Source organism: Micromesistius poutassou (assembly GCF_964030765.1).
Source record: "Micromesistius poutassou genome assembly, chromosome: 19".
NCBI classification, from domain to species: Eukaryota; Metazoa; Chordata; class Actinopteri; order Gadiformes; family Gadidae; genus Micromesistius; species Micromesistius poutassou.
In genome coordinates, this window is record NC_140289.1 from 13,424,266 (window position 1) to 13,451,765 (window position 27,500).

The 27,500-nt window shown below is 48.2% G+C and overlaps 1 protein-coding gene and 1 pseudogene across 2 annotated transcripts in view; one reads left to right on the plus strand and one right to left on the minus strand.

The window, feature by feature from the left end:
• LOC311364341 (uncharacterized protein) overlaps window positions 1-27,500 on the plus strand; it is a gene marked incomplete at both ends in the record, with an annotated part of 156,999 nt that overhangs the window by 2,925 nt on the left and 126,574 nt on the right. The gene's annotated exons all lie outside the window — the stretch shown is intronic.
• Window positions 7,505-24,791, minus strand: LOC311364191 (annotated as a pseudogene). Its single transcript has 2 exons — window positions 24,180-24,791; window positions 7,505-7,632 (listed from the first exon to the last, which is right to left on the minus strand). The product of its transcript is annotated as an uncharacterized misc_RNA (transcript).

Consider the following 27,500-nt stretch of genomic DNA (forward strand, 5'->3'; position numbering starts at 1 on the left):
ATGGTACTGTCCTAACTGCCGTAGGCTTCCTCAGTTTTTGACAAAAATGGTCAAGAAACAGATTTAGTAAAATACCACACTAGCTTTATACATTTCTTTTGAAAAGTCTTCATTTATTTCTTTGAAAAAAAAGTAGTAAAGTTGTCAAACTCATCACGTTGCATACGGTCTGCTCTTTTGCCAATTTATAGCCTAAAACAAGACACTTAAAATCAACAACTAATGGGCAAAGGTTTGGACAAGTCCATTCCTTCAGTGTATGCTACAAAAACTGTCATTTTCCTTGCACATTAAGAAATCAATCGGCAATGTCCCCCCCAAAATTCAATATGTCTGGGGCACACTTCCAATCAGCAGCTGTCCTTGTGGTTTCTAAGACAACTAGAGCTAACTGACTTCCCCAGAGTAAAGGCTGATCTTTAGCTGAGGCATGATGCAACGTCAAGTGTCCTGAATGTCAGAGCCACGGTCAGAGAGAACTAAATCGCCAGAACACTGTTGTCGAAAAGCCAGATTTTGGTTATTTACTTATAACTGACTCTTCCTCTCCATGCGTTTGATATGTAAGAGACTGTTCCCTGTGTGTAATTACGGACTGTGCATGTAATAACACACATGGGTGGTTGACTTGATATGGTCTTTTTGTGGTCCCAATTGTCAAAAACAAATGCATAAAAATAATAACAAACCTTTTGTTGTCATATTGTTTAGAACATGCTTATTTATGCTTTACGTGAACAACCAAACATGAAATAGCTCATGTAGTGTGACTGTTCCAAGCACGTTTAAACTTGAATAAAACTAAGAAAAATAAATGCAACTATCCTCAATATCCTCTTTATGGCTCGCTCGTTTCAAAGTCCAGGCATCATATTTGAGTCAGCTCTGATCAAAACGATTGTGTCCCAGAAATGGATATCATAGAGTGTGACGATGTCAGGGACTGGGCCTCATGAGAACCAGTTACTGTCAGGCTTCATATAGGTTACGCCATGTAGGCTACGTCATGTAGGCGACGTCATGTAGGCGACGTCATGTAGCCTACATGATGTAGGCTACGTCATATAGGCTACATGATGTAGGCTACGTCATATAGGCTACATGATGTAGGCTACATGATGTAGGCTACGCCATGCAGGCTACGCCATGTAGGCGACGTCATGTAGGCTACTTGATGTAGGCTACGTGATGTAGGCTACGCCATGTAGGCTACATGATGTAGGCTATGTCATGTAGGCTACGTCATGTAGGCGACGTCATGTAGCCTACATCATGTAGGCTATGTCATGTAGGCTACATCATGTAGGCTACATCATGTAGGCTACATGATGTAGGCTACGCCGTCGGGCTTCTCTGTATGGCCCGTGCTCACACTCGCCTGCGCTGAACATTTCCGCAGTGCACCAATCAAGGTGGGCCCCGCCCACATTCCCCACGGCACCGTGTCTATAAGGCGCTGCACAGCAGCGTCTTCCACCAACCTCCTCAACAACATGACCTGCATAATATAAATATCAATTTAATATACATAAATAGTCTAAATATATAAAGTCAGTTTGACTAAAGGGCAGTACATCTTTGCACACCATGTGTAAACGCCTCGCCTCCCCCGCCTCCCTCCAGCCCAGTGGTTGTGGGCGGTGTTTAGACGGCGTGGTAAAGCCCGGGGTCATCCGCCTCCACGCCGCGTCTCTGTGCTTCATGAGGGCTGGGGACTGGTGCATGAGGCCGTGTGTCTGTCTGTCTCTTCATGAGGGCTGGGGACTGGTGCATGAGGCCGTGTGTCTGTCTGTCTCTTCATGAGGGCTGGGGACTGGTGCATGAGGCCGTGTGTCTGTCTCTTCATGAGGGCTGGGGACTGGTGCATGAGGCCGTGTGTCTGTCTCTTCATGAGGGCTGGGGACTGGTGCATGAGGCCGTGTGTCTGTCTCTTCATGAGGGCTGGGGAGGTCTCCTAGACCTCCACTTTCCCCTGCCTCGTCCCCACAGTCTTGGCTGAAAGGAGAAGGAGGAGCCGCCCGTTTCGCTGGTGGCCCGGCCCGGCCCTGCAGTCACCGCCGGGACACGAGCCGTCACACAGCCGTCACACAGACAGCTGTTATCAGCCGCCTGCTCGCCCTCTCGCCGAAAGCTGTACATGAGGGCGAGAGCGACGCGTTGACCAACATGGTTACCAACCAGTCAACTACTTCTCTCTGCGATGAAGAAAGGCAGCGGCGGCGTGACGGAGCCCACAGAGGTAAGGCCTCTCTGCTCCTCCTGTTTTGAACTCATCTTCACTAACCAGGTGGGTACGTAGCAAGGTGTTTTAACTCATCTTCACTAACCAGGTGGGTACGTAACAAGGTGTTTTAACTCATCTTCACTAACCAGGTGGGTACGTAACAAGGTGTTTTAACTCATCTTTACTATAAGTAACAACACTGTTGGAATATGTTATGTGCACTAGTGTGACTGTCAATTTGTTTTATAAATGCAGCATTCATTTGCATTGTTCATTAGGGTTGTCCACTGATGGGCCCTGCTAGCCTGAATATTGACCTTCTATTCTAGTGAGCTGAATGCCCTACAAGTATAGAGCGGATTTTGGTCCAAGTCCAAGAAACTACCACTCTCAAAACAAACCACTGCAGGACAGGGAATGCAGTTGGATTTCATTAGAGAAGATTCACGGCACATTGATTAGCAGCTGAGCTCCCTCTGCGTTTAGCTGTGAGTGTGTGTGTGGTCTCCTGGTTCATTTAGCTGTGAGTGTGTGAGTGTGTGTGTGTGGTCTCCTGGTTCATTTAGCTGTGAGTGTGTGTGTGGTCTCCTGGTTCATTTAGCTGTGAGTGTGTGTGTGGTCTCCTGGTTCATTTAGCTGTGAGTGTGTGTGTGGTCTCCTGGTTCATTGAGCTGTGAGTGTGTGTGTGTGGTCTCCTGGTTCGTTGAGCTGTGAGTGTGTGTGTGGTCTCCTGGTTGATGGGGGACAGGAGTTGGGGGGAGGGGCTCTCTTCCTACCACACAGACATTGGCGTAAGTAAAATGGAGCAATTAAGAGGGAGGCATAGATGCTGTCTCAGTCCTTCTGGGTAGTGGTGGATTTCATGATTCGTTTGAATGAATCAGTTCGCGTCGGTCAGTTCGGCAAGAAGAATCGTTTGTTCGTTCGCATTTCCTGTAGCGGTGAATCATGATTCTCAGCCGAGTCGGTCAGACTCAGCTCCTCCCTCGTTCTCATTCTCAAACGAATCACGATCGTAAAGTGGTGCAAATGGTCATCAATCAACACAACATTAACTGATTCCTTTTAGCTGAGGAGCACTTCACCCACTGCGACTAGTGGGTGGAGCTGGGAGTCGAGTCTCAGGGAACGAAGGATACGAACGAGACGAACTGAAACAGGGAATCAGGTCGGTTCGTTCATGTTAAAGAGTCGTTCGTTCGAACTGATTCGTTTGCGAACGACCCATCACTACTTCTGGGGGCCACCCCCTGACACGACTCCTAAGCTGTCGGCCGCTAACCAGCTAGTGGGAAGGACGTGGTCGTAAAGGGCTTCTCAGCCCTGTGGAGACCCCGTGGGTTAGAGGTCAGCCCTGTGGAGACCCCGTGGGTTACAGGCCAGCCCTGTGGAGACCCCGTGGGTTAGAGGTCAGCCCTGTGGAGACCCCGTGGGTTACAGGTCAGCCCTGTGGAGACCCCATGGGTTACAGGTCAGCCCTGTGGAGACCCCGTGGGTTACAGGTCAGCCCTGTGGAGACCCCGTGGGTTACAGGTCAGCCCTGTGGAGACCCCGTGGGTTACAGGTCAGCCCTGTGGAGACCCCGTGGGTTACAGGTCAGCCCTGTGGAGACCCCGTGGGTTACTGGTCAGCCCTGTGGAGACCCCATGGGTTACAGGTCAGCCCTGTGGAGACCCCGTGGGTTACTGGGGCGGTGGGATCCATGGAGCCTCTCATTGATCTCTCATTGCTCAGATCACCAAACCATGATCCTTCCATTTTTAAGATATTTTTAGCTTTATTATAGAGAGAGATAGAGAGGAAAGTGTGGGAGACAGAGGGGAAGACATGCAGTAAATAACCCAGGCCGAATTCGAACCTGGGTCTCTGCGATTAGGACTGTTCCTATATGGTACGCGCCTTAGCCCAGTGCACCACCGGGGCGCCCTGATCCTTACATTCTTTAACTGGAGGAAGAATCATGCCCACATTTCACAGACTCTGAAACGCAAACACACAAGCATAGGCATGGAGTAAATATGTGTGTATGACAAAATATATGGCAACATGGCAAAATAGATGTGATTATCAGCCCATGTCCCTGGTATGAGGTGTCAGAGATTAGATTCTTCTGTTGTGGAGCACACCAGCAGTACTTAATGAAGGCATACACACACAAAGCCCAAGTGTACATGCAAATATATGCATGCGTATGGGCAGACATTAGCAGAACCACCCTGGCTGTTGCCCTGCATGGTTGACTCGGCCGTCGGTGTGTCAAGGCCTGTATTAACCGCTTTGGATAAAAGCGTCTGCTAAACGCTCTAAATGTAAATGCTGTATCTGTCACCGTCATCCTGAATGATATTACAACCAGCATTGTTACACTATGGCCAAATATTACGAATAGAAATGATGACGTCTGGGTGTAAACCCCAAGTAAACGGCTTAGTGTCTTTAGGAGACAGACTGCTGAACCCACAGTAACAACTGGCTAGGAAGCCTCTGACTGGCTGGAGGGGCCAGGGGGCCAGGGGCCAGGGGGGGGGTCAGGGGCCAGGGGGGGGTCAGGGGCCAGGGGCCAGGGGGGGGTCAGGGGCCAGGGGGGGGGGGGTCAGGGGCCAGGGGGGGGTCAGGGGCCAGGGGCCAAGGGGCCAGGGGGGGGTCAGGGGGTCAGGGGGCCAGGGGGGGGTCAGGGGCCAGGGCCAGGCGGGGGCCAGGGGGGGGTCAGGGGGTCAGGGGGCCAGGGGCCGGGGGGGGTCAGGGGGTCAGGGGCCAGGGCCAGGCGGGGGCCAGGGGGCCAGGGGGTCAGGGGGCCAGGCGGGGGTCAGGGGGCCAGGCGGGGGTCAGGGGCCAGGGGCCAGGGTCAGGGGCCAGGGGCCAGGGTCAGGGGGCTGGAGAGCTGAATCAGCCCACACACATGGGGGCCAGTGGGGAAAGCAGTGGGGGGCAACCCTAACCCTAAGTGGGGATAGCTGATGAATAATAATAAATAATAATAATAAATAAATAGTCATTTAATTTAATTATTAAATGATTTGATAATTTGATAAACAACTGCCCAATGAGAATTAGCTCCTGAAGATGTGCAATACTTTTACCGTAAGTGGCAGAGCACCAACGATTAAAGTGAACTGTTAGTTAGCTGTCAAACACTCCCGGGAGAGGGACCATATCCCCACAAACGTGGAACAGTGGGACGTGTTACAATTAGTGAGAGCTAGTCTCCAACATGTATGTCTAAATAAAAAAGAAACGTTCTCACACGTGCTGTGTCGCTTCATGTCGTATCTCCCCGTGTGACCCCATAAAAAAATAACTTTCCAACTCTGGAGTCCAAAGCTGTTCACGCGTTCTTCCTCCTGCTCCATTTACTGCACAACCAATGTCCTTCTCCATCAGAACTATTCCTGTACTCCACACTACAGATTGCACCGGCTACCCCAGGACGCTCGATGTTTTACCAAAAGAAGGGGTTTCTCTTAGTAGCTGTAGGGCTGTTTTTAGACTTCAGTTCAGACAGTTCTATGCTCGACAGAGTGACCTGGAGGACAGCCGGGGAGATGGTTTGAGGCATGGTGGGAGAGCAGAGTTAGCCTGGAAATTCAGAGCCACATCTAGAAAGCTGTAGGGTCTGGCAACGAGTAATGAAAACGTCCCAACTCGAGGGGCGGCCCCAAGCATGCATTTGGAAATATCACTGCACGCATTGGATAACACTACGACCAATCAGAAGAATACAAGGTGTGACGTATCCAGACCAGCGGAGCTAACCAATAGATTAGACTCTTGCCGTATCCGGTCGGTAAAACAGCAACGCTGTTGGCCCGCCAATATCAGATACACCGATGTGATTGGTTAATGTTCTGGGCCAGGGGAATCGGGGAGTGAGTATATTGCTCGTTCCCAGATTGACTCGCTGAGCAAATTGAAATTGTGCTCTCGCGAAAACGCTGGATTTCCAGGGTAGAGCAGAGTTAGAAATGGGTCGTATGTGAACAAGTTTGAGTCAACTATGGGAGCCGACTCACCTATCTGAGCCGAGTGAGACGTCGTATTGTTTTTATATCAATTATATCACTGTAAAATGTGGGAGGGTCAGTGGCTTAGAAAGATTCCCAAATAACAAACTTCTTTAGGAATCACTGTTGTAAATATGGAATGGCGACAAATGTCAGAGTGCTGAAATGTTCAAAACTAGCCCATGCACTCCATGATATGTTGAATTTAATCCAACTAATTGAAATACTTCCCAGAGCATGTTAGAACCAAGAAGACAACTGTTGTAAAATTGATGAACACATTAAATGGGTTGCACTACACAACCGATATTAAACACATTTTGTAGGGAATGGCTGGATCACTACCCCCATGGGCCCCTGGGAACTGAATCTTAAACACATTAGATCATTAAATACACTTACAGTTGCACAGTCAAGCATTGTTGATGAGAGGCTGGCCCAGGTAGTCGGCGTTCCCAATGACAAGTTTTGCATTAATGTTCCTCTGAAAGTCTGTAAGTCTGTGTGAGTGTATTCAACACATTCTACATCTCAATAGCAACTTATGCAGTTTGAACGTCGTTCATCTTCTTTGTTAGAGAGATAATCAACAGATATCATGCTCTGAATACAGCGATGTGACACAGGGAACTAAAGACTGGATCCCTGAGTCCTGCCTTCAGGACTCACAATGGGAGTTGGGCTACACTTGTGTTTAGTGCGTAGCCTTACTAGACCACATGATATTAAAGCTAACATAATGACCTATTGGACCACATGATATTAAAGCTAACATAATGACCTATTGGACCACATGATATTAAAGCTAACATAACGACCTGATTGGACCACATGCCTCACCATGCCGCCGGCAGCCTGGAGCTGGACCACATGCAGGGTACTATTTTAGACCCTTGTGGTCATCCTGATGGCCCTCCACGTGCCCACAGTAGAGGTGTAACGATACGCAAAGGTCACGATTCGGTACGTACCTGGGTTTTTAAGTCACTGTTCTGTATGTTTTTCGGTACAACATTTTTCTTTCTTTTTTTATTCAACAATATTTTTTGGATTTGATTTTGATTTGATTTATTAAATTGTATCAAACAACTGCCTTACACAAATGAAAAGACATCAAATATCCCCCTGGCTGACCTCCTCTGTCCGGCCACCGGATGGCCAATGAGAAGCCGCTGCCTCCTGACTGTATCCAGAGACAGCTGGCCGCGCCGTGGGGCAGGCTGTGAATAACATGGCCCTCCTCTCCTCTGCCCTGTCGACCATGACTGTCGGCCAAGAGTCATTTGGGCCGGGCGACGTGGAGAAGGTCGCCGGGCGACGTGGAGAAGGTCGCCAGCCTCCAGCCCCCGGCTCCCCGTCCGTCGGCTGCTCTACTTGGGCCTTTGCCTGGACTCGGCCGCGCCTCCTCTGCGAGATGCCGAGGAGGCGCTCTGAATAGTTCAACACAACCCGGCCCGCGCCCTCCTCCTCCTCCCTCCGCACCGCCACCGCTCTCTGCAGGGGGTCTCTCTCCCCAGGTGGTCTCTCTCCAGGTGGTCTCTCTCTGTAGGTGGTCTCTCTCCAGGTGGTCTCTCTCCAGGTGCTCTCTCTCCAGGTGGTCTCTCTCTCCAGGTGGTCTCTCTCTCCAGGCGGTCTCTCTCCCCAGGTGGTCTCTCTCTCCAGGCGGTCTCTCTGCAGGTGGTCTCTCTCTCCAGGTGCTCTCTCTCTCTGTAGGTGGTCTCTCTCCCCAGGTGGTCTCTCTCCGCAGGTGGTCTCTCTCTGCAGGTGGTCTCTCTCCCCAGGTGGTCTCTCTCTGCAGGTGGTCTCTCTCTCCAGGTGGTCTCTCTCTCCAGGTGGTCTCTCCAGGTGGTCTCTCTCTCCAGGTGGTCTCTCTCCAGGTGGTCTCTCCAGGTGGTCTCTCTCTCCAGGTGGTCTCTCTCTCCAGGTGGTCTCTCTCTCCAGGCGGTCTCTCTCCCCAGGTGGTCTCTCTCTCCAGGCGGTCTCTCTGCAGGTGGTCTCTCTCCCCAGGTGGTCTCTCTCCGCAGGTGGTCTCTCTCTGCAGGTGGTCTCTCTCCCCAGGTGGTCTCTCTCTGCAGGTGGTCTCTCTCTCCAGGTGGTCTCTCTCTCCAGGTGGTCTCTCTCCAGGTGGTCTCTCCAGGTGGTCTCTCTCCAGGTGGTCTCTCTCTCTCCAGGTGCTCTCTCTCTCCAGGTGGTCTCTCTCTCTCCAGGTGGTCTCTCTCTCCAGGTGGTCTCTCTCTCTCCAGGTGGTCTCTCTCTCCAGGTGCTCTCTCTCTCCAGGTGGTCTCTCTCTCCAGGTGGTCTCTCTCTCCAGGTGCTCTCTCTCCAGGCGGTCTCTCTCTCCAGGTGGTCTCTCTCTCCAGGTGCTCTCTCTCCAGGCGGTCTCTCTCTCCAGGTGGTCTCTCTCTCCAGGTGCTCTCTCTCTCCAGGTGGTCTCTCTCCAGGTGGTCTCTCTCTCCAGGTGCTCTCTCTCTCCAGGTGGTCTCTCTCCAGGTGGTCTCTCTATGAGGTGGTCTCTCTCTCCAGGTGGTCTCTCTCCAGGTGGTCTCTCTCTCCAGGCGGTCTCTCTCTCCAGGTGGTCTCTCTCTCCAGGCGGTCTCTCTGCAGGTGGTCTCTCTCTCCAGGTGGTCTCTCTCTCCAGGTGCTCTCTCTCTCTCTGTAGGTGGTCTCTCTCCCCAGGTGGTCTCTCTCTCCAGGTGGTCTCTCTCCCCAGGTGGTCTCTCTCTGCAGGTGGTCTCTCTCTCCAGGTGGTCTCTCCAGGTGGTCTCTCCAGGTGGTCTCTCTCTCCAGGCGGTCTCTCTGCAGGTGGTCTCTCTCCCCAGGTGGTCTCTCTCTGCAGGTGGTCTCTCTCTCTCCAGGTGCTCTCTCTCTCCAGGTGGTCTCTCTCTCTCCAGGTGGTCTCTCTCTCCAGGTGCTCTCTCTCCAGGCGGTCTCTCTCTCCAGGTGGTCTCTCTCTCCAGGTGCTCTCTCTCCAGGCGGTCTCTCTCTCCAGGTGGTCTCTCTCTCCAGGTGCTCTCTCTCCAGGTGGTCTCTCTCCAGGTGGTCTCTCTCTCCAGGTGGTCTCTCTCTCTCCAGGTGCTCTCTCTCTCCAGGTGGTCTCTCTCCAGGTGGTCTCTCTATGAGGTGGTCTCTCTCTCCAGGTGGTCTCTCTCCAGGTGGTCTCTCTCTCCAGGCGGTCTCTCTCTCCAGGTGGTCTCTCTCTCTCCAGGTGGTCTCTCTCCAGGTGGTCTCTCTCTCCAGGTGGTCTCTCTCTCTCCAGGTGGTCTCTCTCTCCAGGTGGTCTCTCTCCAGGTGGTCTCTCTCCAGGCGGTCTCTCTCTCCAGGTGGTCTCTCTCTCCAGGTGCTCTCTCTCTTCAGGTGGTCTCTCTCCAGGTGGTCTCTCTATGAGGTGGTCTCTCTCTCCAGGTGGTCTCTCTCTCTCCAGGTGGTCTCTCTCTCCAGGTGGTCTCTCTCTCTCCAGGTGCTCTCTCTCTCCAGGTGGTCTCTCTCTCTCCAGGTGGTCTCTCTCCAGGCGGTCTCTCTCTCCAGGTGGTCTCTCTCTCCAGGTGCTCTCTCTCTCCAGGTGGTCTCTCTCCAGGTGGTCTCTCTATGAGGTGGTCTCTCTCTCCAGGTGGTCTCTCTCTCCAGGTGGTCTCTCTCTGTAGGTGGTCTCTCTCTCCAGGTGGTCTCTCTATGAGGTGGTCTCTCTCTCCAGGTGGTCTCTCTCTCCAGGTAGTCTCTCTCTCTCCAGGTGGTCTCTCTCTCCAGGTGGTCTCTCTATGAGGTGGGCACTGAGCTTGGTTCCCCTCAGTGCTTCCTGGAGAAGTGCTTTCTCCACTATCAGAGTCAGGAGCCGTGTGGGCCCCGCAGGCTGTGACGGTGACCGGGTTTCACCCACTGGTCAAGAGGTTCTTGCGTGGGGCTAGACGTGCTAGGCCTGTTTCCCGTGTGCTCACAACACGCTGGGATCTTCCAACCGTGTTGTGTGGGTTATCCAGGGACTCTTTGGAGCCTCTGTCAAGCTCCTTTGGATGCTCTGTCTTTTAAGACGGTGCTCTTATTGACTTTTATTTCTGCCAAACGCACCGCCCCCCCCCCCCGTCATTCCAGTGAGTCACAGGTGGAGTGCCTTGCTGTGCAACACTCTGCGATCCGTTCCACACAACAGTTGTTTGTGTGCTGTAGCGGCGCTGCCAAGGGATGCGCTCTCTCACACCGCGGCGTTGTACTGTAACGCCCCTCAGACACAGCGGCGTTGTACTGTAACGCCTCTCAGACCCCGTGGTGTTGTACTGTAACGCCTCTCAGACCCCGTGGCGTTGTACTGTAACGCCTCTCAGACACCGTGGCGTTGTACTGTAACGCCCCTCAGACACCGTGGTGTTGTACTGTAACGCCTCTCAGACCCCGTGGTGTTGTACTGTAACGCCTCTCTCACACCGTGGCGTTGTACTGTAATGCCTCTCAGACACCGCGGCGTTGTACTGTAACGCCTCTCAGACCCCGTGGCGTTGTACTGTAACGCCTCTCAGACCCCGTGGCGTTGTACTGTAACGCCTCTCAGACCCCGTGGCGTTGTACTGTAACGCCTCTCAGACCCCGTGGCGTTGTACTGTAACGCCCCTCAGACACCGTGGTGTTGTACTGTAACGCCTCTCAGACACCGTGGTGTTGTACTGTAACGCCTCTCTCACACCGTGGCGTTGTACTGTAACGCCTCTCTCACACCGTGGCATTGTACTGTAACGCCTCTCAGACACCGTGGTGTTGTACTGTAACGCCTCTCAGACACCGTGGTGTTGTACTGTAACGCCTCTCAGACACCGTGGTGTTGTACTGTAACGCCTCTCTCACACCGTGGCGTTGTACTGTAACGCCTCTCTCACACCGTGGCATTGTACTGTAACGCCTCTCAGACACCGTGGTCCACCGCTGCCCTGTCAGAGCTCTACATGCACAAACCGCCGCGCCGCTGCCCTTTGGTCGTGACGTCAAACTACCTCGGACCAGGAAAAGAAAATAACGTCCCCTGCATTCGCAGCAGAGTGGAACGTTAACGTACTGTTAGGGGAGAACATATGATTTATCCCTTTTCTCTAAATTGGGGACTTATCTCAGTAACACTGATGAAGCTCTCTCTCTAGTCGCCTAGTGGTGTCCTGGTGTTACGCTGGGATTAAGATTGACAGGTTATTCTTGCTTTGGTAACGGATTGTCACCGGCGTCGGTAATATCCTGCCCTCTAACCATTACTAATAAATTAATATGCTACCCTTGTCTCTTATACTCTCTGCGATTATTAAAATAAGTTATGTGATTTGTGTGCTTGTTTGGACTTTTTATCAATGGTCGCATACATTTGTTGCTAGCGTGGCCCCCAGCTGGAGCTTCTTGGTAGCTTTGTGAGCTGATGAGCTGCTCTGTTCATGTTATGCCTGCCAGCGGTTCCTCCCGGTGCCTCTCGTTGGGAGTTAAGAGGCTCTACTCCAGCCAAGTGGAGTTGGTTACTCTTCCCCTGTCTCGGGTTATACGCCTGCGGGGCGTGGGTCCGGCGTGGGTCGAAGGTAAGCTCATTCTCGCTGAAGGTCGCCTATTGTTGTGCGATGTAGCGCTGTTGCTAGTACCTATATTTATTGATCTGTCTGGTTGCCAGTGTTCAGGTGGCGTGTATGACCTCCGGCCCAGCCTGTGGCTGCTCTACTGCTAGGATAGCTGCACTCCGGGAGCTGAGACCGCCTGTTTCACCGTTCAACAGGGCCACCTGCCCCCCAGGAGACTGTCACAAAGGGCTGCTGTTTTTGTCCCTCAAAAATACATTTTCTTTTGTTTAATCAGTTGGTTCATTTTTCCCTAACGCTGTCATCTTAGCCTGGTGGGCTGCTAGCTTTTAGCTGCTGGGGTTTGGTTGCTCACCACACCAGGTTGCCGCTTCGCTGCAAATCATCTTTGTATTTGTTTATTATTATTCTTATTTTACTGCTGGTGGCCTATTAAGAGTAGGTAGGCTGCCATCTGGTTATTGTTACTTTTGTTTCGTTTGGTTTACCATTACTCCCATTGTGTGTGTGTGTGTGTGTGTGTGTGTGTGTGTGTGTGTGTGTGCCCATTTGGTGGCTTCCCTGCCCTCTATGTGACTACAGTTTATATCTCCCTCTCTCTCTCCTCGACAGGAATCAGTGGGCCAACGCGGGTGGTTCGCGACCTCTAGGTGGTGGTCTTCTTTGCTAGCCCTCGCCAATTACACGGTGTGTTTAACGTAGCAGTGCCTACACCTGCTTGCAATGAGTGTGTGTTGGTTTGTGTGTGTGTGAGTTTGATTTCCTCTCCTTCTCGCTGCGTACTGCCAGTGGTCTGCCCCCAGTCCTGTCTACGGCGCTGATTGATGCTATAGTCGACCATTTTGATCTCCTTTAGGGCCACACTCTTGCCATACTTCCCACCCCTTGATTGTCTCTTGTTGTCTCTGTGGCTGACTACCTGAAGTCAACGGATGTTTCTATATATTTGAAAACCTATATATTTTTGATACCAAATAAAAGTATATATTTATTTATCCACGTCTCAGCCATATATGTATCGAACCTGTGTTGCCAATATTCAAGTTGGGTGAATTGGTAATAATCATTTCCTAGTGGTAGTAATTACCCTAGGTGGCGTAGAATCTGTGGGTGCTGAGACATGCTTCTGATGGCGGTGTTGTGTCGATTTCTCATTCAGCCGAATGCATTAAACTACAATGCTTTACTATCATAAGAAGTTTCAAGTGTTTTGCTCTCCCAAAATCCACTCCAAGAGTCATTTCTTGGCAGCCTGGGCCTCTGGAGAGCATGGTCACTGTGTGATGGGGCTGAGTTGGCTGGTGGGAGTACGGACCCTGCTGGGCAGTGGCTGAGAGAGTTCTGGTCTGTGGGCGTGTGGAACACATGCTCAGAACCTTCTGAGGGCCTTAGCACAAGTTATTCACACCCACAAGATAAATGACTTCAAATAAACATTTTTTTTTCCAAAATAACCAATGACAATATGGCTACACTTCACCACCATGACGCTCAGCTAAACATCCACACCCTATGACTATGTGGAGGAAGAGACCTATTGTGCTCTTGGGGTGTGCCTGTCATAGTATCTGATTCCTACACTGCTCTGGACCAACACAAGTCTTAAAGGTCCCATGACATGCCACGAGGTGTGAGTGTGACGGCTAGATGAGCAACGTTTGCTACAGTCCACTGGGTCGGCTGGTAGACTGATCTATCCAGCACACATCTAGGTGGACACGCCCACTTGTGATGTCAGAAGAGCCAGATTTTCAAAACGGCGTGTAACGGCTAATCACACTCACACCTGGTGGCATGTCATGAGACCTTTAAGTATTCTCCACTAGGGCTGGGCTCAAATAATCGATTTTCTGATTTAAAATCGATTTTCATTTGAATGTTTCAATATTGATTAATAAAATCCCAGGATCGATCTTTTAATATATGCCTTTTCCCGTGAATGCGTGAAGTCTCGCCGTTAGTCTCGCGTGGCCAGCCTTTAGTTCTTCGCGCAACGAGACCTGTCCACGTGAGAGACTAGTAGTAGTGAACCAAAACATGGAGGGAGCTGCTCCACTGAAGCCACCGCCAAGCCTAAAGGCAGACGTGTGGTTGCATTTCAGATTCAAAAACTATGAAGACAGAGAAGATCTGGACAAAAGCAAAGCCATATGTAAGCTGTGCAAAATGGAGGTGAAATATTGTGGAAATACCACAAATCTACGAAACCATTTAACGAGACATCACCCAGATACGCAATCTGCAAAAACGTCTGATCCGAAAAAACAAACCCAACTGGAGCAGGCATTTGGGTTTAAGTTAGCATCCAATTCTCCACATGCCCAAAAAATAACTGAGGCTGTCGCAACTTTCATATGCAAGGATATACGCCCGTACAGCGCTGTTGAAATGATGACTTCCGAAGTGTTATGATATTTTGGTCCAGGAAAGGCCGCCGAGACAGGATCGCTTTTAACTCACTTTATTTGGTTAAGGTTATTGATCTATTGTCTATGAAACAAAAGGAGAGGGATCGTATATAACACGCGTGGAGCGTCTCTAAGCTTTACATCTAATCGCGGAGTCCGAGTTAAATAAGAAGGTAGAGGTGGGCGTGTTCATCTTTGTATGATCAGCTGCTGCCTGGTTGTGCAGCAGTCTTAAGGCTTATGTTACGTTTACTCAGTATTGTGGCTATGGGAGAATATTATGGCTGAAATATGTTACAGAAGCCTCATTAATATACTAGAACCACACTACGTTTTACCGACACGCAAACATCTGAGTGAAGTGGTAATCCCAAACCTGTATGCAGATGTTAAACATAGCATCGCAACTTCACATAATCGGCAGAGAGAGTCGCCTTAACTTGTGACAGCTGGACATCCAGAGCAACCGATTCCTACCTGACAATTACTTCTCACTATATCGACGATGACTGGACTCATGTCCATGTTTTACAGACTAGGGCAATTGAAACTAGCCACACGGCGAGTAATCTAGCTGAACTGTTGTCTGAGGCGATACAAGAGTGGGAGTTTACAAAGACCCAGCCATCGTAACGGACAATGCTGCGAATATGGTCCATGCGGTGGAATTGATGGCGCTGTTGCACATTGGCTGTTTCGCGCAGTCAATTTAGCCTCACAAGCAGCTCTGAAAGTTCCCGTTTTAAAGGAACAAGGGGAGGGGGAGGGGTTAGTGGAGTGAAGGGGAGGGGTTAGTGGAGTGAAGGGGAGGGGGAGGGGTTAGTGGAGTGAAGGGGAGGGGGAGGGGTTAGTGGAGTGAAGGGGAGGGGTTAGTGGAGTGAAGGGGAGGGGTTAGTGGAGTGAAGGGGAGGGGTTAGTGGAGTGAAGGGGAGGGGTTAGTGGAGTGAAGGGGAGGGGTTAGTGGAGGGAGGGGGAGGGGTTAGTGGAGTGAAGGGAGGGGGAGGGGTTAGTGGAGTGAAGGGAGGGGGAGGGGTTAGTGGAGTGAAGGGAGGGGGAGGGGTTAGTGGAGTGAAGGGGAGGGGTTAGTGGAGTGAAGGGGAGGGGTTAGTGGAGTGAAGGGGAGGGGGAGGGGTTAGTGGAGTGAAGGGGAGGGGGAGGGGTTAGTGGAGTGAAGGGAGGGGTTAGTGGAGTGAAGGGAGGGGTTAGTGGAGTGAAGGGGAGGGGTTAGTGGAGTGAGGGGGAGGGGTTAGTGGAGTGAAGGGGAGGGGTTAGTGGAGTGAAGGGGAGGGGTTAGTGGAGTGAAGGGGAGGGGTTAGTGGAGTGAGGGGGAGGGGTTAGTGGAGTGAAGGGGAGGGGTTAGTGGAGTGAAGGGAGGGGGAGGGGTTAGTGGAGTGAAGGGGAGGGGTTAGTGGAGTGAAGGGGAGGGGTTAGTGGAGTGAAGGGGAGGGGTTAGTGGAGTGAAGGGGAGGGGTTAGTGGAGTGAAGGGGAGGGGGAGGGGTTAGTGGAGTGAAGGGGAGGGGGAGGGGTTAGTGGAGTGAAGGGGAGGGGTTAGTGGAGTGAAGGGAAGGGGTTAGTGAAGTGAAGGGGAGGGGTTAGTGGAGTGAAGGGGAGGGGTTAGTGGAGTGAAGGGGAGGGGGAGGGGTTAGTGGAGTGAAGGGAGGGGGAGGGGTTAGTGGAGTGAGGGGGAGGGGTAAGTGGAGTGAAGGGGAGGGGTTAGTGGAGTGAAGGGGAGGGGTTAGTGGAGTGAAGGGGAGGGGTTAGTGGAGTGAAGGGGAGGGGTTAGTGGAGTGAAGGGGAGGGGTTAGTGGAGTGAAGGGGAGGGGGAGGGGTTAGTGGAGTGAAGGGAGGGGGAGGGGTTAGTGGAGTGAGGGGGAGGGGTTAGTGGAGTGAAGGGGAGGGGTTAGTGGAGTGAAGGGGAGGGGTTAGTGGAGTGAAGGGGAGGGGTTAGTGGAGTGAAGGGGAGGGGTTAGTGGAGTGAAGGGAGGGGGAGGGGTTAGTGTGGGTGTATCGACTCAACCAATGAAAGGGGGGGAAAAGGAGCGCCATTTTCCCTACAGATCTAGATTTCTCTTCCGCTGAGATCAAATGGTAGAAGTCTCCAGAGAAGAGGAACGTTAGATGTTCTGTCAGATGCCAGAGCAGCAGACGCTGGAGGAGGTGATGGGAGACGCAGGCTGCGCTGATGCTGCATGAGGTCTGGGATTGTAAAGAGTCTGGTATACACACAAACTGTTCAATCAACGCTGGGAAGAAGAACCTTCTGTCTGACGTAGTTTCCCATGGCTCCTCCTCCGTCCGTCAGAGTGTTCGGTAATGAGCTTCCTTCCAGCGGTACGCAGTCACATTGTCTCGTGTTTTTCACCTTTGGTTGGTAGCTTAGTGGCCAGCGTGCTTATAAGGATAGTCTGGGTTCCTTGGATTTAGGCACAAGGGATTATAACATCTGATCCTGATCCTGTGTATTAATGTATGAAAATATATATATAGGCCGATACAATACAGTTTACTTTGACATTTTTTCACAAATATAAATATATTGACAGAAGCCTATTTCTACCACTCCTGCCTCCCTACTCAGTCACGCCCCGTCACAACTCCATCCTTAACACCGTGAAATGATGTAATTAGGGTCAGGCTAGTTAGTGTGGTTGCTACTGCAAGCACATCTACTGTTCTTCATCATTTTCTTTGTTCCCTTTGCCTGCCTTTGTGCAGTTAACTGCTCCTGCATGCTTTCAGCTACAGAAACCATTCAACTATCAAAACGTCCAGCTCTTTAACGACATGATGGCTATCTCTCTGCATTTTTCAACTCTTTCAACTTTTTAAACTATTATGCTTTTTCAGCTTTTTCTTTTTACAATGTCTGACACTTCAAGTACTTCAGGCATCATAACTTGGTCAATTTTCCATCTTAACCTACGTTCAAACCTTTTTACAATTCAACACACTTGTATCTTCAATAATCTGGAAACTAAATTTCGATTACCTTTATACTTTTTCCAGAATCACAGTTTAAGTTCCATATCGGCTTCGTTTTCAGTTGGTCTCATTGATTTACGCTGAGGGAGGTGCGCGGAGGACGTGTAGGCAGTGTTGCCAGATTGGGCGGTTTTCCTGCCGAATTTGACTACGTTTTACGATGTTCAGGCAGCGGTGACACTAGTGTTGATGTTAGTGCTGATGTTAGCCCTAACGTTAGCTGTGACGTTAGTGCTGACGTTAGTGCTGACTTTAGCCCTGACGTTAGCGCATTTTAGCAAGCACACTCTCGCAGTTCGTTAGGGCCAAACGCATTCTAGTTATAACTTTATCTCTTCACACGCTGCCCAGACCCACTGAAGCTAGCGTTTACTTGTGTGTTTTGTAGCCACACATGCAACACATCTTGCTCAGTCTCTGGATAAAACCAGGCCCCCAGCAGTGCCTACTTCCGCAATCCACCAGTGCTCAGTGGCCAAGCCTGGTATTGCAGTTGTTTTGGCGGGCTGTGGACGGGGCCCTCAGATCATGGGGCCCAGAAGCAGATATCCCCGTTCACGCCAATAAAAGTGGGGAACAGGAATGTGTCTCTGCAAATTTTATTATAATTATCTTTAGACCATGTTCTAATAAAATGAAAGTTTTCTCTTTTCAAAACTCCACCTCAATAACTCTCACGTCCCTCTGCTTGCGACCATTGCGATTCACCATTAATTGATCCATTTATTCAAAAGCCCTGTACAATATTTTGTGCTAAATACATTTCAGGATCCAGTTTGAGATTCAGTTTCAGTATTACTTGTTTTTGAAACCTGACGTGGAGCTGGCCCCATCATATCTGTCAGATTCATTGCACCCACACGTTCCTATCAGAAGAATGAGGTCAACAAACCAGTGGCTGCGTTTTACAGCTCTATAGTGGCTGTGTTTTACAGCTCTACAGTGGCTGTGTTTTACAGCTGTACAGTGGCTGTGTTTTACAGCTCCACAGTGGCTGTGTTTTACAGCTGTACAGTGGCTGTGTTTTACAGCTCTACAGTGGCTGCGTTTTACAGCTCTACAGTGGCTGTGTTTTACAGCTCTACAGTGGCTGCGTTTTACAGCTCTACAGTGGCTGTGTTTTACAGCTGTACAGTGGCTGTGTTTTACAGCTGTACAGTGGCTGTGTTTTACAGCTCTACAGTGGCTGCGTTTTACAGCTCTACAGTGGCTGTGTTTTACAGCTCTACAGTGGCTGTGTTTTACAGCTCTACAGTGGCTGTGTTTTACAGCTCTACAGTGGCTGTGTTTTACAGCTCTACAGTGGCTGTGTTTTACAGCTGTACAGTGGCTGTGTTTTACAGCTCTACAGTGGCTGTGTTTTACAGCTCTACAGTGGCTGAACTGCTCATCCCGAGAGTTTTAAATCACACTGAAGATAAACTTCTTCTGCACTTGCTTTAATCCATGATTATTATTTTTAGAATCATGTTATTTGATTTAAAATGTGTTGCTTGCTGGTCAACACAGTCTCACTCCGAGTTCGTCAAAAAACGGGGGTCTTTTGGTGTTACCGGCTGACACAAAGGGTGTCCTTGTGCGTCTTAATTCCACGCAGGGGGTTTCAACTCATTACAATGTATTGAGCATCCATCCCATTGGCTAACGGAGGAAACCAGGAAGTATTCTCCTCACTGTCCGTTTTTACCTTATCTTTATAGGTCCATGGTTTTTACGTTGACAGCGATTTTACAGTGAAATCTGCAACATTTCTCAACACAACTACACCAACGTGTCCTTGTTATTCACACAACATGTATGGGTTAAGGCTATGGACATCAGTTGTCGTGTTTTGTATATAATATTATAACTAAATAATTCTATATTTATATATATATATATTAGATATATTTTAATATTTAATTAATTCAATATTAAACCATTGCATTTCATTTGGGAGATTATTTTCGACCTCGGGGGGGGGGGGGGGGGGGGCTGCGCAGGATTCGTCAAAACAATCAGATTTATCCGAAATAAATAATAATAAATAAATACACATACTTATTTATATTTATTTATTTATTAATTTATTATATACAGAGACCACCAGTCCTCCTCGAAGCAACGAAAATGGTCTATTAAATTCAAGATGGGTGGGCGAGAATAGGGATATAGTGCCATACCGTCAATATGAATTTCATTCATAGAATTTCCGAGAGGATGGTCAATGGTCAGATACAGATCTCATTATAACAATAATTTATATCGATGTAACGAGAAAGGATGTAATGATAACGCCAAGAAAATAAAGGCTACTTGGTTATAATAATTTAAATATAATTAACTTATAAAGCATATAACTTAACATATAAAGAATTTTAACCGTATTTGGCCTATAACCTTATACATATATCTATAGTCTAACTCTATATACATGTCCATTGTATGATATGCTGTACGTATAGCCTAGTTTTTATGTTATAAATACTAGGCTAGTTAGTGTTAAACCAATGTATTTCAATCTGGAGATTATTTTTGACTTCAGAAGAGGGAGAGTTCTGCGCAGGATTCGTTGAAACAACACTCTGATTTTTTCAGCAGACCCCCTCAAAATCTGAAACTAACCACGTCCCTTAAACCCAGTCTCACACCAGACTGTAGTAAAACTGCGTTGGTCCACAGCAGAAAACGCATTACAATAACTGCTCTAAACATGTGACACGCCTACGTGTCTAACGTCATGAAACATACACTGCGCGTCATGCACTAGGCGTGGCTAGGCTCCCTTGATGCGGAAGAAATTCTATCCTTGATGTTGCCCTGCGCCAATGAGCAGTTTTCAAAGGAATGAATGTTGTTTGTTTTAAAGATCCCATGGCATGCTACTTTATGAATGCTTTTATATAGGTGTTAGTGGGTCCCTAATACAGTACTTGAAGATGTTAAAGAAATTCAGCCTTGGTGCAGAGTTACAGCCACTACGAGCCAGTCCCACGATGAGCTCTCCACAAATGTGCCGTTTTTTAGAGCGGGTCGAGGTGGAGGGTGGGGGTGTGGCACTGAGCAGCTTGCGGCCACGGTACCATGCGCAAGTGTTTACAGTCGATGTATCGCAATGGCGAGGCGCACACAGCTTTTGGCCGTGTTCTGTAAATATTCTAGAACACTCCGGGTGCTCCGGCGGGAGTCCTGGAGCTCTATAACTAAATAATATCATATAATTCATAGATATCTATATCATATAATATATTATCACGGCCAAAAGCTGTGTGTGCTTCCAGACGATATTATGAATCTCAAACGACTGCGTCGGGTTCTCCGACGTCTCTCTCCACTTCCACATCAATCTGAATTAGACTGAACCGGAGGGGAAAGGGATTGTTGCCCGCGATTGTTGACTGCGATTGTCTCCCGCCGGAGCCCCGCTGCCCGAGGCACCACCGCCGAGGCACCACCACTGAGGCAACCCCACCACCACCACCACCACCGCCCAGGCACCACCACCACCGCCCAGGCACCACCACTGAGGCACCACCACCACCACCACCACCACCGCCCAGGCACCACCACTGAGGCACCACCACCACCACCACCGCCCAGGCACCACCACCACCACCACCGCCCAGGCACCACCACCACCACCACCGCCCAGGCACCACCACCACCACCACCGCCCAGGCACCACCACCACCACCACCGCCCAGGCACCACCACCACCACCACTGCCCAGGCACCACCACCACCACGAGGCACCACCACCACCACCACCACCACCACCACCACTGAGGCACCACCACCACCACCACCACCGCCCAGGCACCACCGCCCAGGCACCACCACCACCACCACCACCACCACCACTGCCCAGGCACCACCACCACCACGAGGCACCACCACCACCACCACTGAGGCACCACCACCACCGCCGAGGCACCACCACCACCACCACCACCACCACCACCACCACCGCCCAGGCACCACCACCACCACCACCACCACCACCACCATCACCGCCCAGGCACCACCACCACCACCACCACCACCACCACCACCACCACCGAGGCACCACCACCACCACGAGGCACCACCACCACCACCACCGAGGCACCACCACCACCACCACCGAGGCACCACCACCACCACCACCACCACCACCACCACCGCCCAGGCACCACCACTGAGGCACCACCACCACCACCACCACCGCCCAGGCACCACCACCACCACGAGGCACCACCACCACCACCACCACCACCACCGCCGAGGCACCACCACCACCACCACCACCATGAGGCACCACCACCACCACCACCACGAGGCACCACCACCACCACCATGAGGCACCACCACCACCACCATGAGGCACCACCACCACCACCACCATGAGGCACCACCACCACCACCATGAGGCACCACCACCACCACAAGGCACCACCACCGCCACCACGAGGCACCACCACCACCGCCGAGGCACCACCGCCCCGTGGCGGTGATCTTTAAAACATGGCGATATTTAAAACATGCTAATCTTCTATAGGGCAACAATTGAGTCTATTCTTCGGTATGGTATTACCAGCTGGTTTTGGAACCTAACAGTCAAATCTAAAACCCAGATATTTAACCTAGTTAAGACAGCAGGAAAAATGATAGAAACACCAGTACCACCAGTACCACCAGTAACACCAGTACCTCTCAACCCGCAGGAGCTCTTCCATCAGGCAACAACAAGACAGGCTCAGACTATTGACAGCTCCCATCTGTTGTATTCTGAATATATACTGTTGAATTCAGGCAGGAGGTACAGGGTTTCTCTGTGCAAATACAACAGGTATAAACATTCATTCATCCCTCTCTCAATCAAGCTCATCAATGGAGAACGGTGATCATGAATGAATGAAGGAAGTATTGTATTCACGTGGCTGAATGTATGGGTATGAATGGAACAACAAATGTATATTTATTTAGGATTGAATGCATGGTTAGGGCTGAATGGATACATTTGTGTATTTCCATATGACTGAATGAAGGAAGCAATGTTATTTTTAAGGTTGAATGCATGCATGTGTAGAAATGGAGAAATTAATGTATATTTATTTAGGATTGAACACATGGGAAGTTGTGAATGGATACATTAATGTATATATAATGGATGAATGGATGATTATGTAAGCATGAATGAATGTAAGGCATGTAAGGTAGATCAGAATGAATGTTGAATGAATGTTGGTGGGATTGCTCTTTTGCACATGGATGGCAATTTGCACAGTAACCAAAATGTTTACTGTATTTTTGTACTTTTACCATTTTACTTGTTGTTTGAGACGAAATAAAGTGACTTTGAACAGCAGAACGGTTATCCAAATAACAAAGAAGTGTACAACACTTGCGTTACAGTGTATGTATTCACACACACACACACACACACACACACACACACACACACACACACACACACACACACACACACACACACACACACACACACTCAAACTCAAACTATGCCATTTATTATTTCATGACTGTTTATTTATTTCATGTTTTGTTATTTCCTCAGTCCTGTTACCAACTAAAGTGTTACTATATATAACACTTCCAATTACAAATATGCAACAGTTTACACATATATAATTAGTATTTTGGTCCCTCTTTTCATTCAGATTATGTCATATTTAGAATTTTTCTGTTTTATATCATAATTGCCATTTAGATTACTGAAAATGTCCTATTTCAGGGACGACATGACATTACAATTAAGAAAATTGTATACTTTAACAAGACAGATATTTTAAAAAGGGTCTTGTCCAAAATACAATATAGTGTGGTTACTATGGTGAGATCTGTTGGACTATCAAATGTTCTTTTTCTTTTAAAATATCAAATTAATAACAGTAACAGGACTGATCTCAACAGTAATAGGACTGATCTCAATAACCGAGAGGGTCTTTTAGTCACCTATTATTTGTCTTTGAAGTTAATTGCATGGACAAGAGTTATGAACTTATTTACTTCCATATACCTACTAGTTACCTATGGAACATTAGGCCATGACAATCTGCTTCCATACGGGAGGTAATGAAGAATTATACAGAAAAATACAATCATAGAATAAATATCTTTATTTAAACAAATCAGCTTTGGACATATAAAAAACAACTGGCAATACAACTACAAACACATTTCATCCACAGGACATGACAATGGTAAGTACTTTTAAAAACTGATTGTTTCTGGTAATACAATCATATAAGAAATATCTTTATTAATACAAATCATCTTTGGACATATAAAAAACAACTGGCAATACAAATTTCATCCACAGGACAACAATGGTAAGTACTTTTAAAAACTGATTGTTTCTGGTAAGTATGACATTTTTGTAGTTAAAGTTAAAAATCTCAACAAAGGAAAGGAATTTCATCAAAGGAAATTAGATGAAAAACCTTCCAACTTAATCATGCACTTAGTAGCATTTAACACGTAAAAACTCCCAATTGTGGCAATTAAAGAAACAGCTGCCATTCAAAACAGAGCAAACATTACCACAGTACCACAGAAAAGCAACAAGGAATGGAAAATGGAAGTAAACAATTTTATCTAAGGCAATTTCATCCAACAGAGAAACTTCTTGATCTTAGGCAATTACAGAGATACTTCTAATTTTACTTTGTAAGCTCCAACCATACATCTCTCTGTATCTCCACATGGCGGGCAGTGACTGGCAAAGGAGCAGGGATGAGACGAAGCACATCATCATATAGGTACCAAAGTACATCATCTCGAATAGGCCAAGAGAATCTGTTTGGACCGCTGCTGTGCATGCATTTTACCTGGACGTAGGAATCATCTGTTGCCATCACAATCCCGGGGTAAAGGTCATCTCCATATTTAACCACACACCACTTTGACCTCGGAATTGGTCCAGTCAACTGTGCTGTCTTGTATTGGAGTTTGGTTGTGACGCATGAAACTGAAGTCCTGAGATCCAGGCCACTGGCACTGAAGCCTCTTCATAGCTACACATACAACTTACACCACGGCAGATAAGGCCACCTCTCTCTAGGGTCACAACCCGATGAAGGCGCATAGTTGAGGGAACTGGTGGGATGTTCTTAGGCATAGCCTGCACTGCCTGTTCTATATCGTCCTCATCCACATAGAACAGCTTGATGGTGGTGTGTGTGTTTTGATCAGCGAGTACAGAGACCTTGCATCAGTGATGTCATGGCCTTTGCTGACAAGGCCATCAGCTTGTCTCTTCATTGCACCTCCTACTCCATCAGGAGCCCCCTTCCCATGACTGGCCTCGAAAAAGGTCCATGTGCCTTGTGTGAAGCCCCATTCGTGTAATTCTGTGCAGAAGAGGAAAAAGTCGCCGCGCTGCCGGTATTGTGAGCAGGGTCCGCCACTGAGGAAGTGTAGCACCTTCACAGCAGGATGCTCCTGCTTGACGTAAGTCAGCACCGGCCTAAGATGCTCCCAAATTGCAGCCGGGCCTTTTTGCCTCGATGCAGTCACTGTGCAAAAACAGGTAGGTGTGGCCTTTGGGGCCGTGTATAGCACACCTGTATGTAGGATGGCTTGTTGGTGTGACCCCCCAAATTGCGCGGCCTGGATCTCGGAGGACCACTTGCATGCGTAGTTTTCCGAGAAATCAATATGCATTATGCATTCCTTCTCAGAGAGCCCTGCCTTCAGGGCTCTGGAGAAGGCAAATTGCTTGCTAATATTATAAACTTTTGAACTTCACAAGCTGGTCATTAAATTTCTCGATGACCTTCTTCACAGTGATTTTAAATGGTATACTTTCACTTCCCTCAGACCTCAGCCGCTCCTCCATTCCCCGCTGATTATAGGAGACCATGGTTTCTGGTGTGTAAGGGGCCTTCATTGGAAAGTTGGTGAATTTGCATGTCTCAAACTCACCATACATGCAGTCTTTTCTTTGGGAGTCGGACACGATTTCCTTCACTAGCTCTTCCAAGTTGCAATGTGAGACAAGCTTGTGGTGGTGGAGCTTATTTGCAATAAAGGCCAGATTCTCGTGTGTCTTACACAGACAGGTCTCCTATCTGTCAGACTAGGATTTACCACCCAAAAAGGTTGCAGGTGACAAAACAAAGAATATAAAATCTTTTTTCTTTCGATTCTGGTCAGCAATGCCCCGATTTGTTGACGGTTCTAGCTAGTAAATATAAACCTCTAAATCTACCTGGTAATATCAGGACTCTAGTCCAGCTACTGTATAACAGGTTATAGCAGGACTCTAGCTAATGTATAACAGGTTATAGCAGGACTATAGCTAGTATATAACATGTTATAGCAGGACTATAGCTAATGTATAACAGGTTGTAGCAGGACTCTTGCTAGTTTATAACAGGTTATAGCAGGACTCTAGCTAGTTTATAACAAGTTATAGCAGAACTATAGCTAATGTATAACAGGTTGTAGCAGGACTCTTGCTAGTTTATAACAGGTTATAGCAGGACTCTAGCTAGTTTATAACAAGTTATAGCAGAACTATAGCTAATGTATAACAGGTTGTAGCAGGACTCTTGCTAGTTTATAACAGGTTATAGCAGAACTCTAGCTAGTTTATAACAGGTTATAGCAGGACTCTAGCTAGTTTATAACAGGTTGTAGCAGGACTATAGCTAATGTATAACATGTTATAGAAGGACTATAGCTAATGTATAACAGGTTATAGCAGGACTCTAGCTAGTTTATAACAAGTTATAGCAGGACTCTAGCTAATGTATAACAGGTTGTAGCAGGACTATAGCTAATGTATAACAGGTTGTAGCAGGACTCTTGCTAGTTTATAACAGGTTATAGCAGAACTCTAGCTAGTTTATAACAGGTTGTAGCAGGACTATAGCTAATGTATAACAGGTTATAGCAGGACTCTAGCTAGTTTATAACAGGTTGTAGCAGGACTATAGCTAATGTATAACAGGTTGTAGCAGGACTCTAGCTAGTTTATAATAGGTTATAGCAGGACTATAGCTAATGTATAACAGGTTGTAGCAGGACTATAGCTAGTGTATAACAGGTTGTAGCAGGACTCTAGCTAGTGTATAACATGTTATAGCAGGACTATAGTTAGTGTATAACAGGTTATAGCAGGACTATAGCTAGTGTATAACAGGTTATAGCAGGACTATAGCTAGTGTATAACATGTTATAGCAGGACTATAGCTAATGTATAACATGTTATAGCAGGACTATAGTTAGTGTATAACAGGTTATAGCAGGACTATAGCTAGTGTATAACAGGTTATAGCAGGACTATAGCTAATGTATAACAAGTTATAGTAGGACTATAGCTAGTGTATAACAGGTTATAGCAGGACTCTAGCTAGTTTATAACAGGTTTAAACTAGGTGAGAATGGAACGTTTTTCTTTCGATTGGTTGAAAGTGAGACGAACCAAGGTTTGCCCTCTGCAGACACTGATTCAGGATTCACACCACTGAAGCATCCAAAGCCAGACAGCTTCTGGCCCACCTTTGAGTCTCCCTTTAGTGCCTTGGCTTCACATACACATTCACATTAACCCGACACACACACACACACACACACACACACACACACACACACACACACACAGGCATGCACACACGCACATTCAAACACAGGAAAGCACACACACACACACACACACACACACACACACACACACACACACACACACGCACAAGCATTCACACAAACATACACACACATACAGGCATGCACATACAAACACACACACAGGCATAGACACACGCACACCACTCCAATGCATTAGTAATTAGGATGTTTCATACGTCACAGGATAGTTGCTACTGTGACTGACAGCCAAGTACTTGAAGCCCACTCTGCTAGCACTCATGCTATTGTCCATGTAGTGTGAGGGTGTTATGGATGACTTTGTCATAGCATTGAAGTACTCAGTCTCACAAACCACCACATCCTGTACTGCCAGCCCTACGGAGGGCATCAGTGCTCTGTGTCAGCAGCCACATGCCAGCCCCTTCCAACCCGTTGGTGAAGTGGGACCAGTGGAGGTAAGTCATTCCCGTAAACACTCTAAACAAAGCTCTTTCAACGCATCAACAAGAGACATGCATGTTTGTTGCTTACTTAGCTTTCGTATTCCACACCCATTCTTAAATTAACAGCACACAGATGGAGTTTTAAGTGTAAATATTATATCCTAATTTTAAAATTTCTGGTTACTCAAGTTAAATAAGTTGCATAATACAAAGGGATATATATATATATATATATATATATATATATATATATATATATATATATCATTTTGATAAACTAAATTAGCCTACCATTTTTTATTCAAATGAAGACAATTGTATTGTAGGCAGATTTACC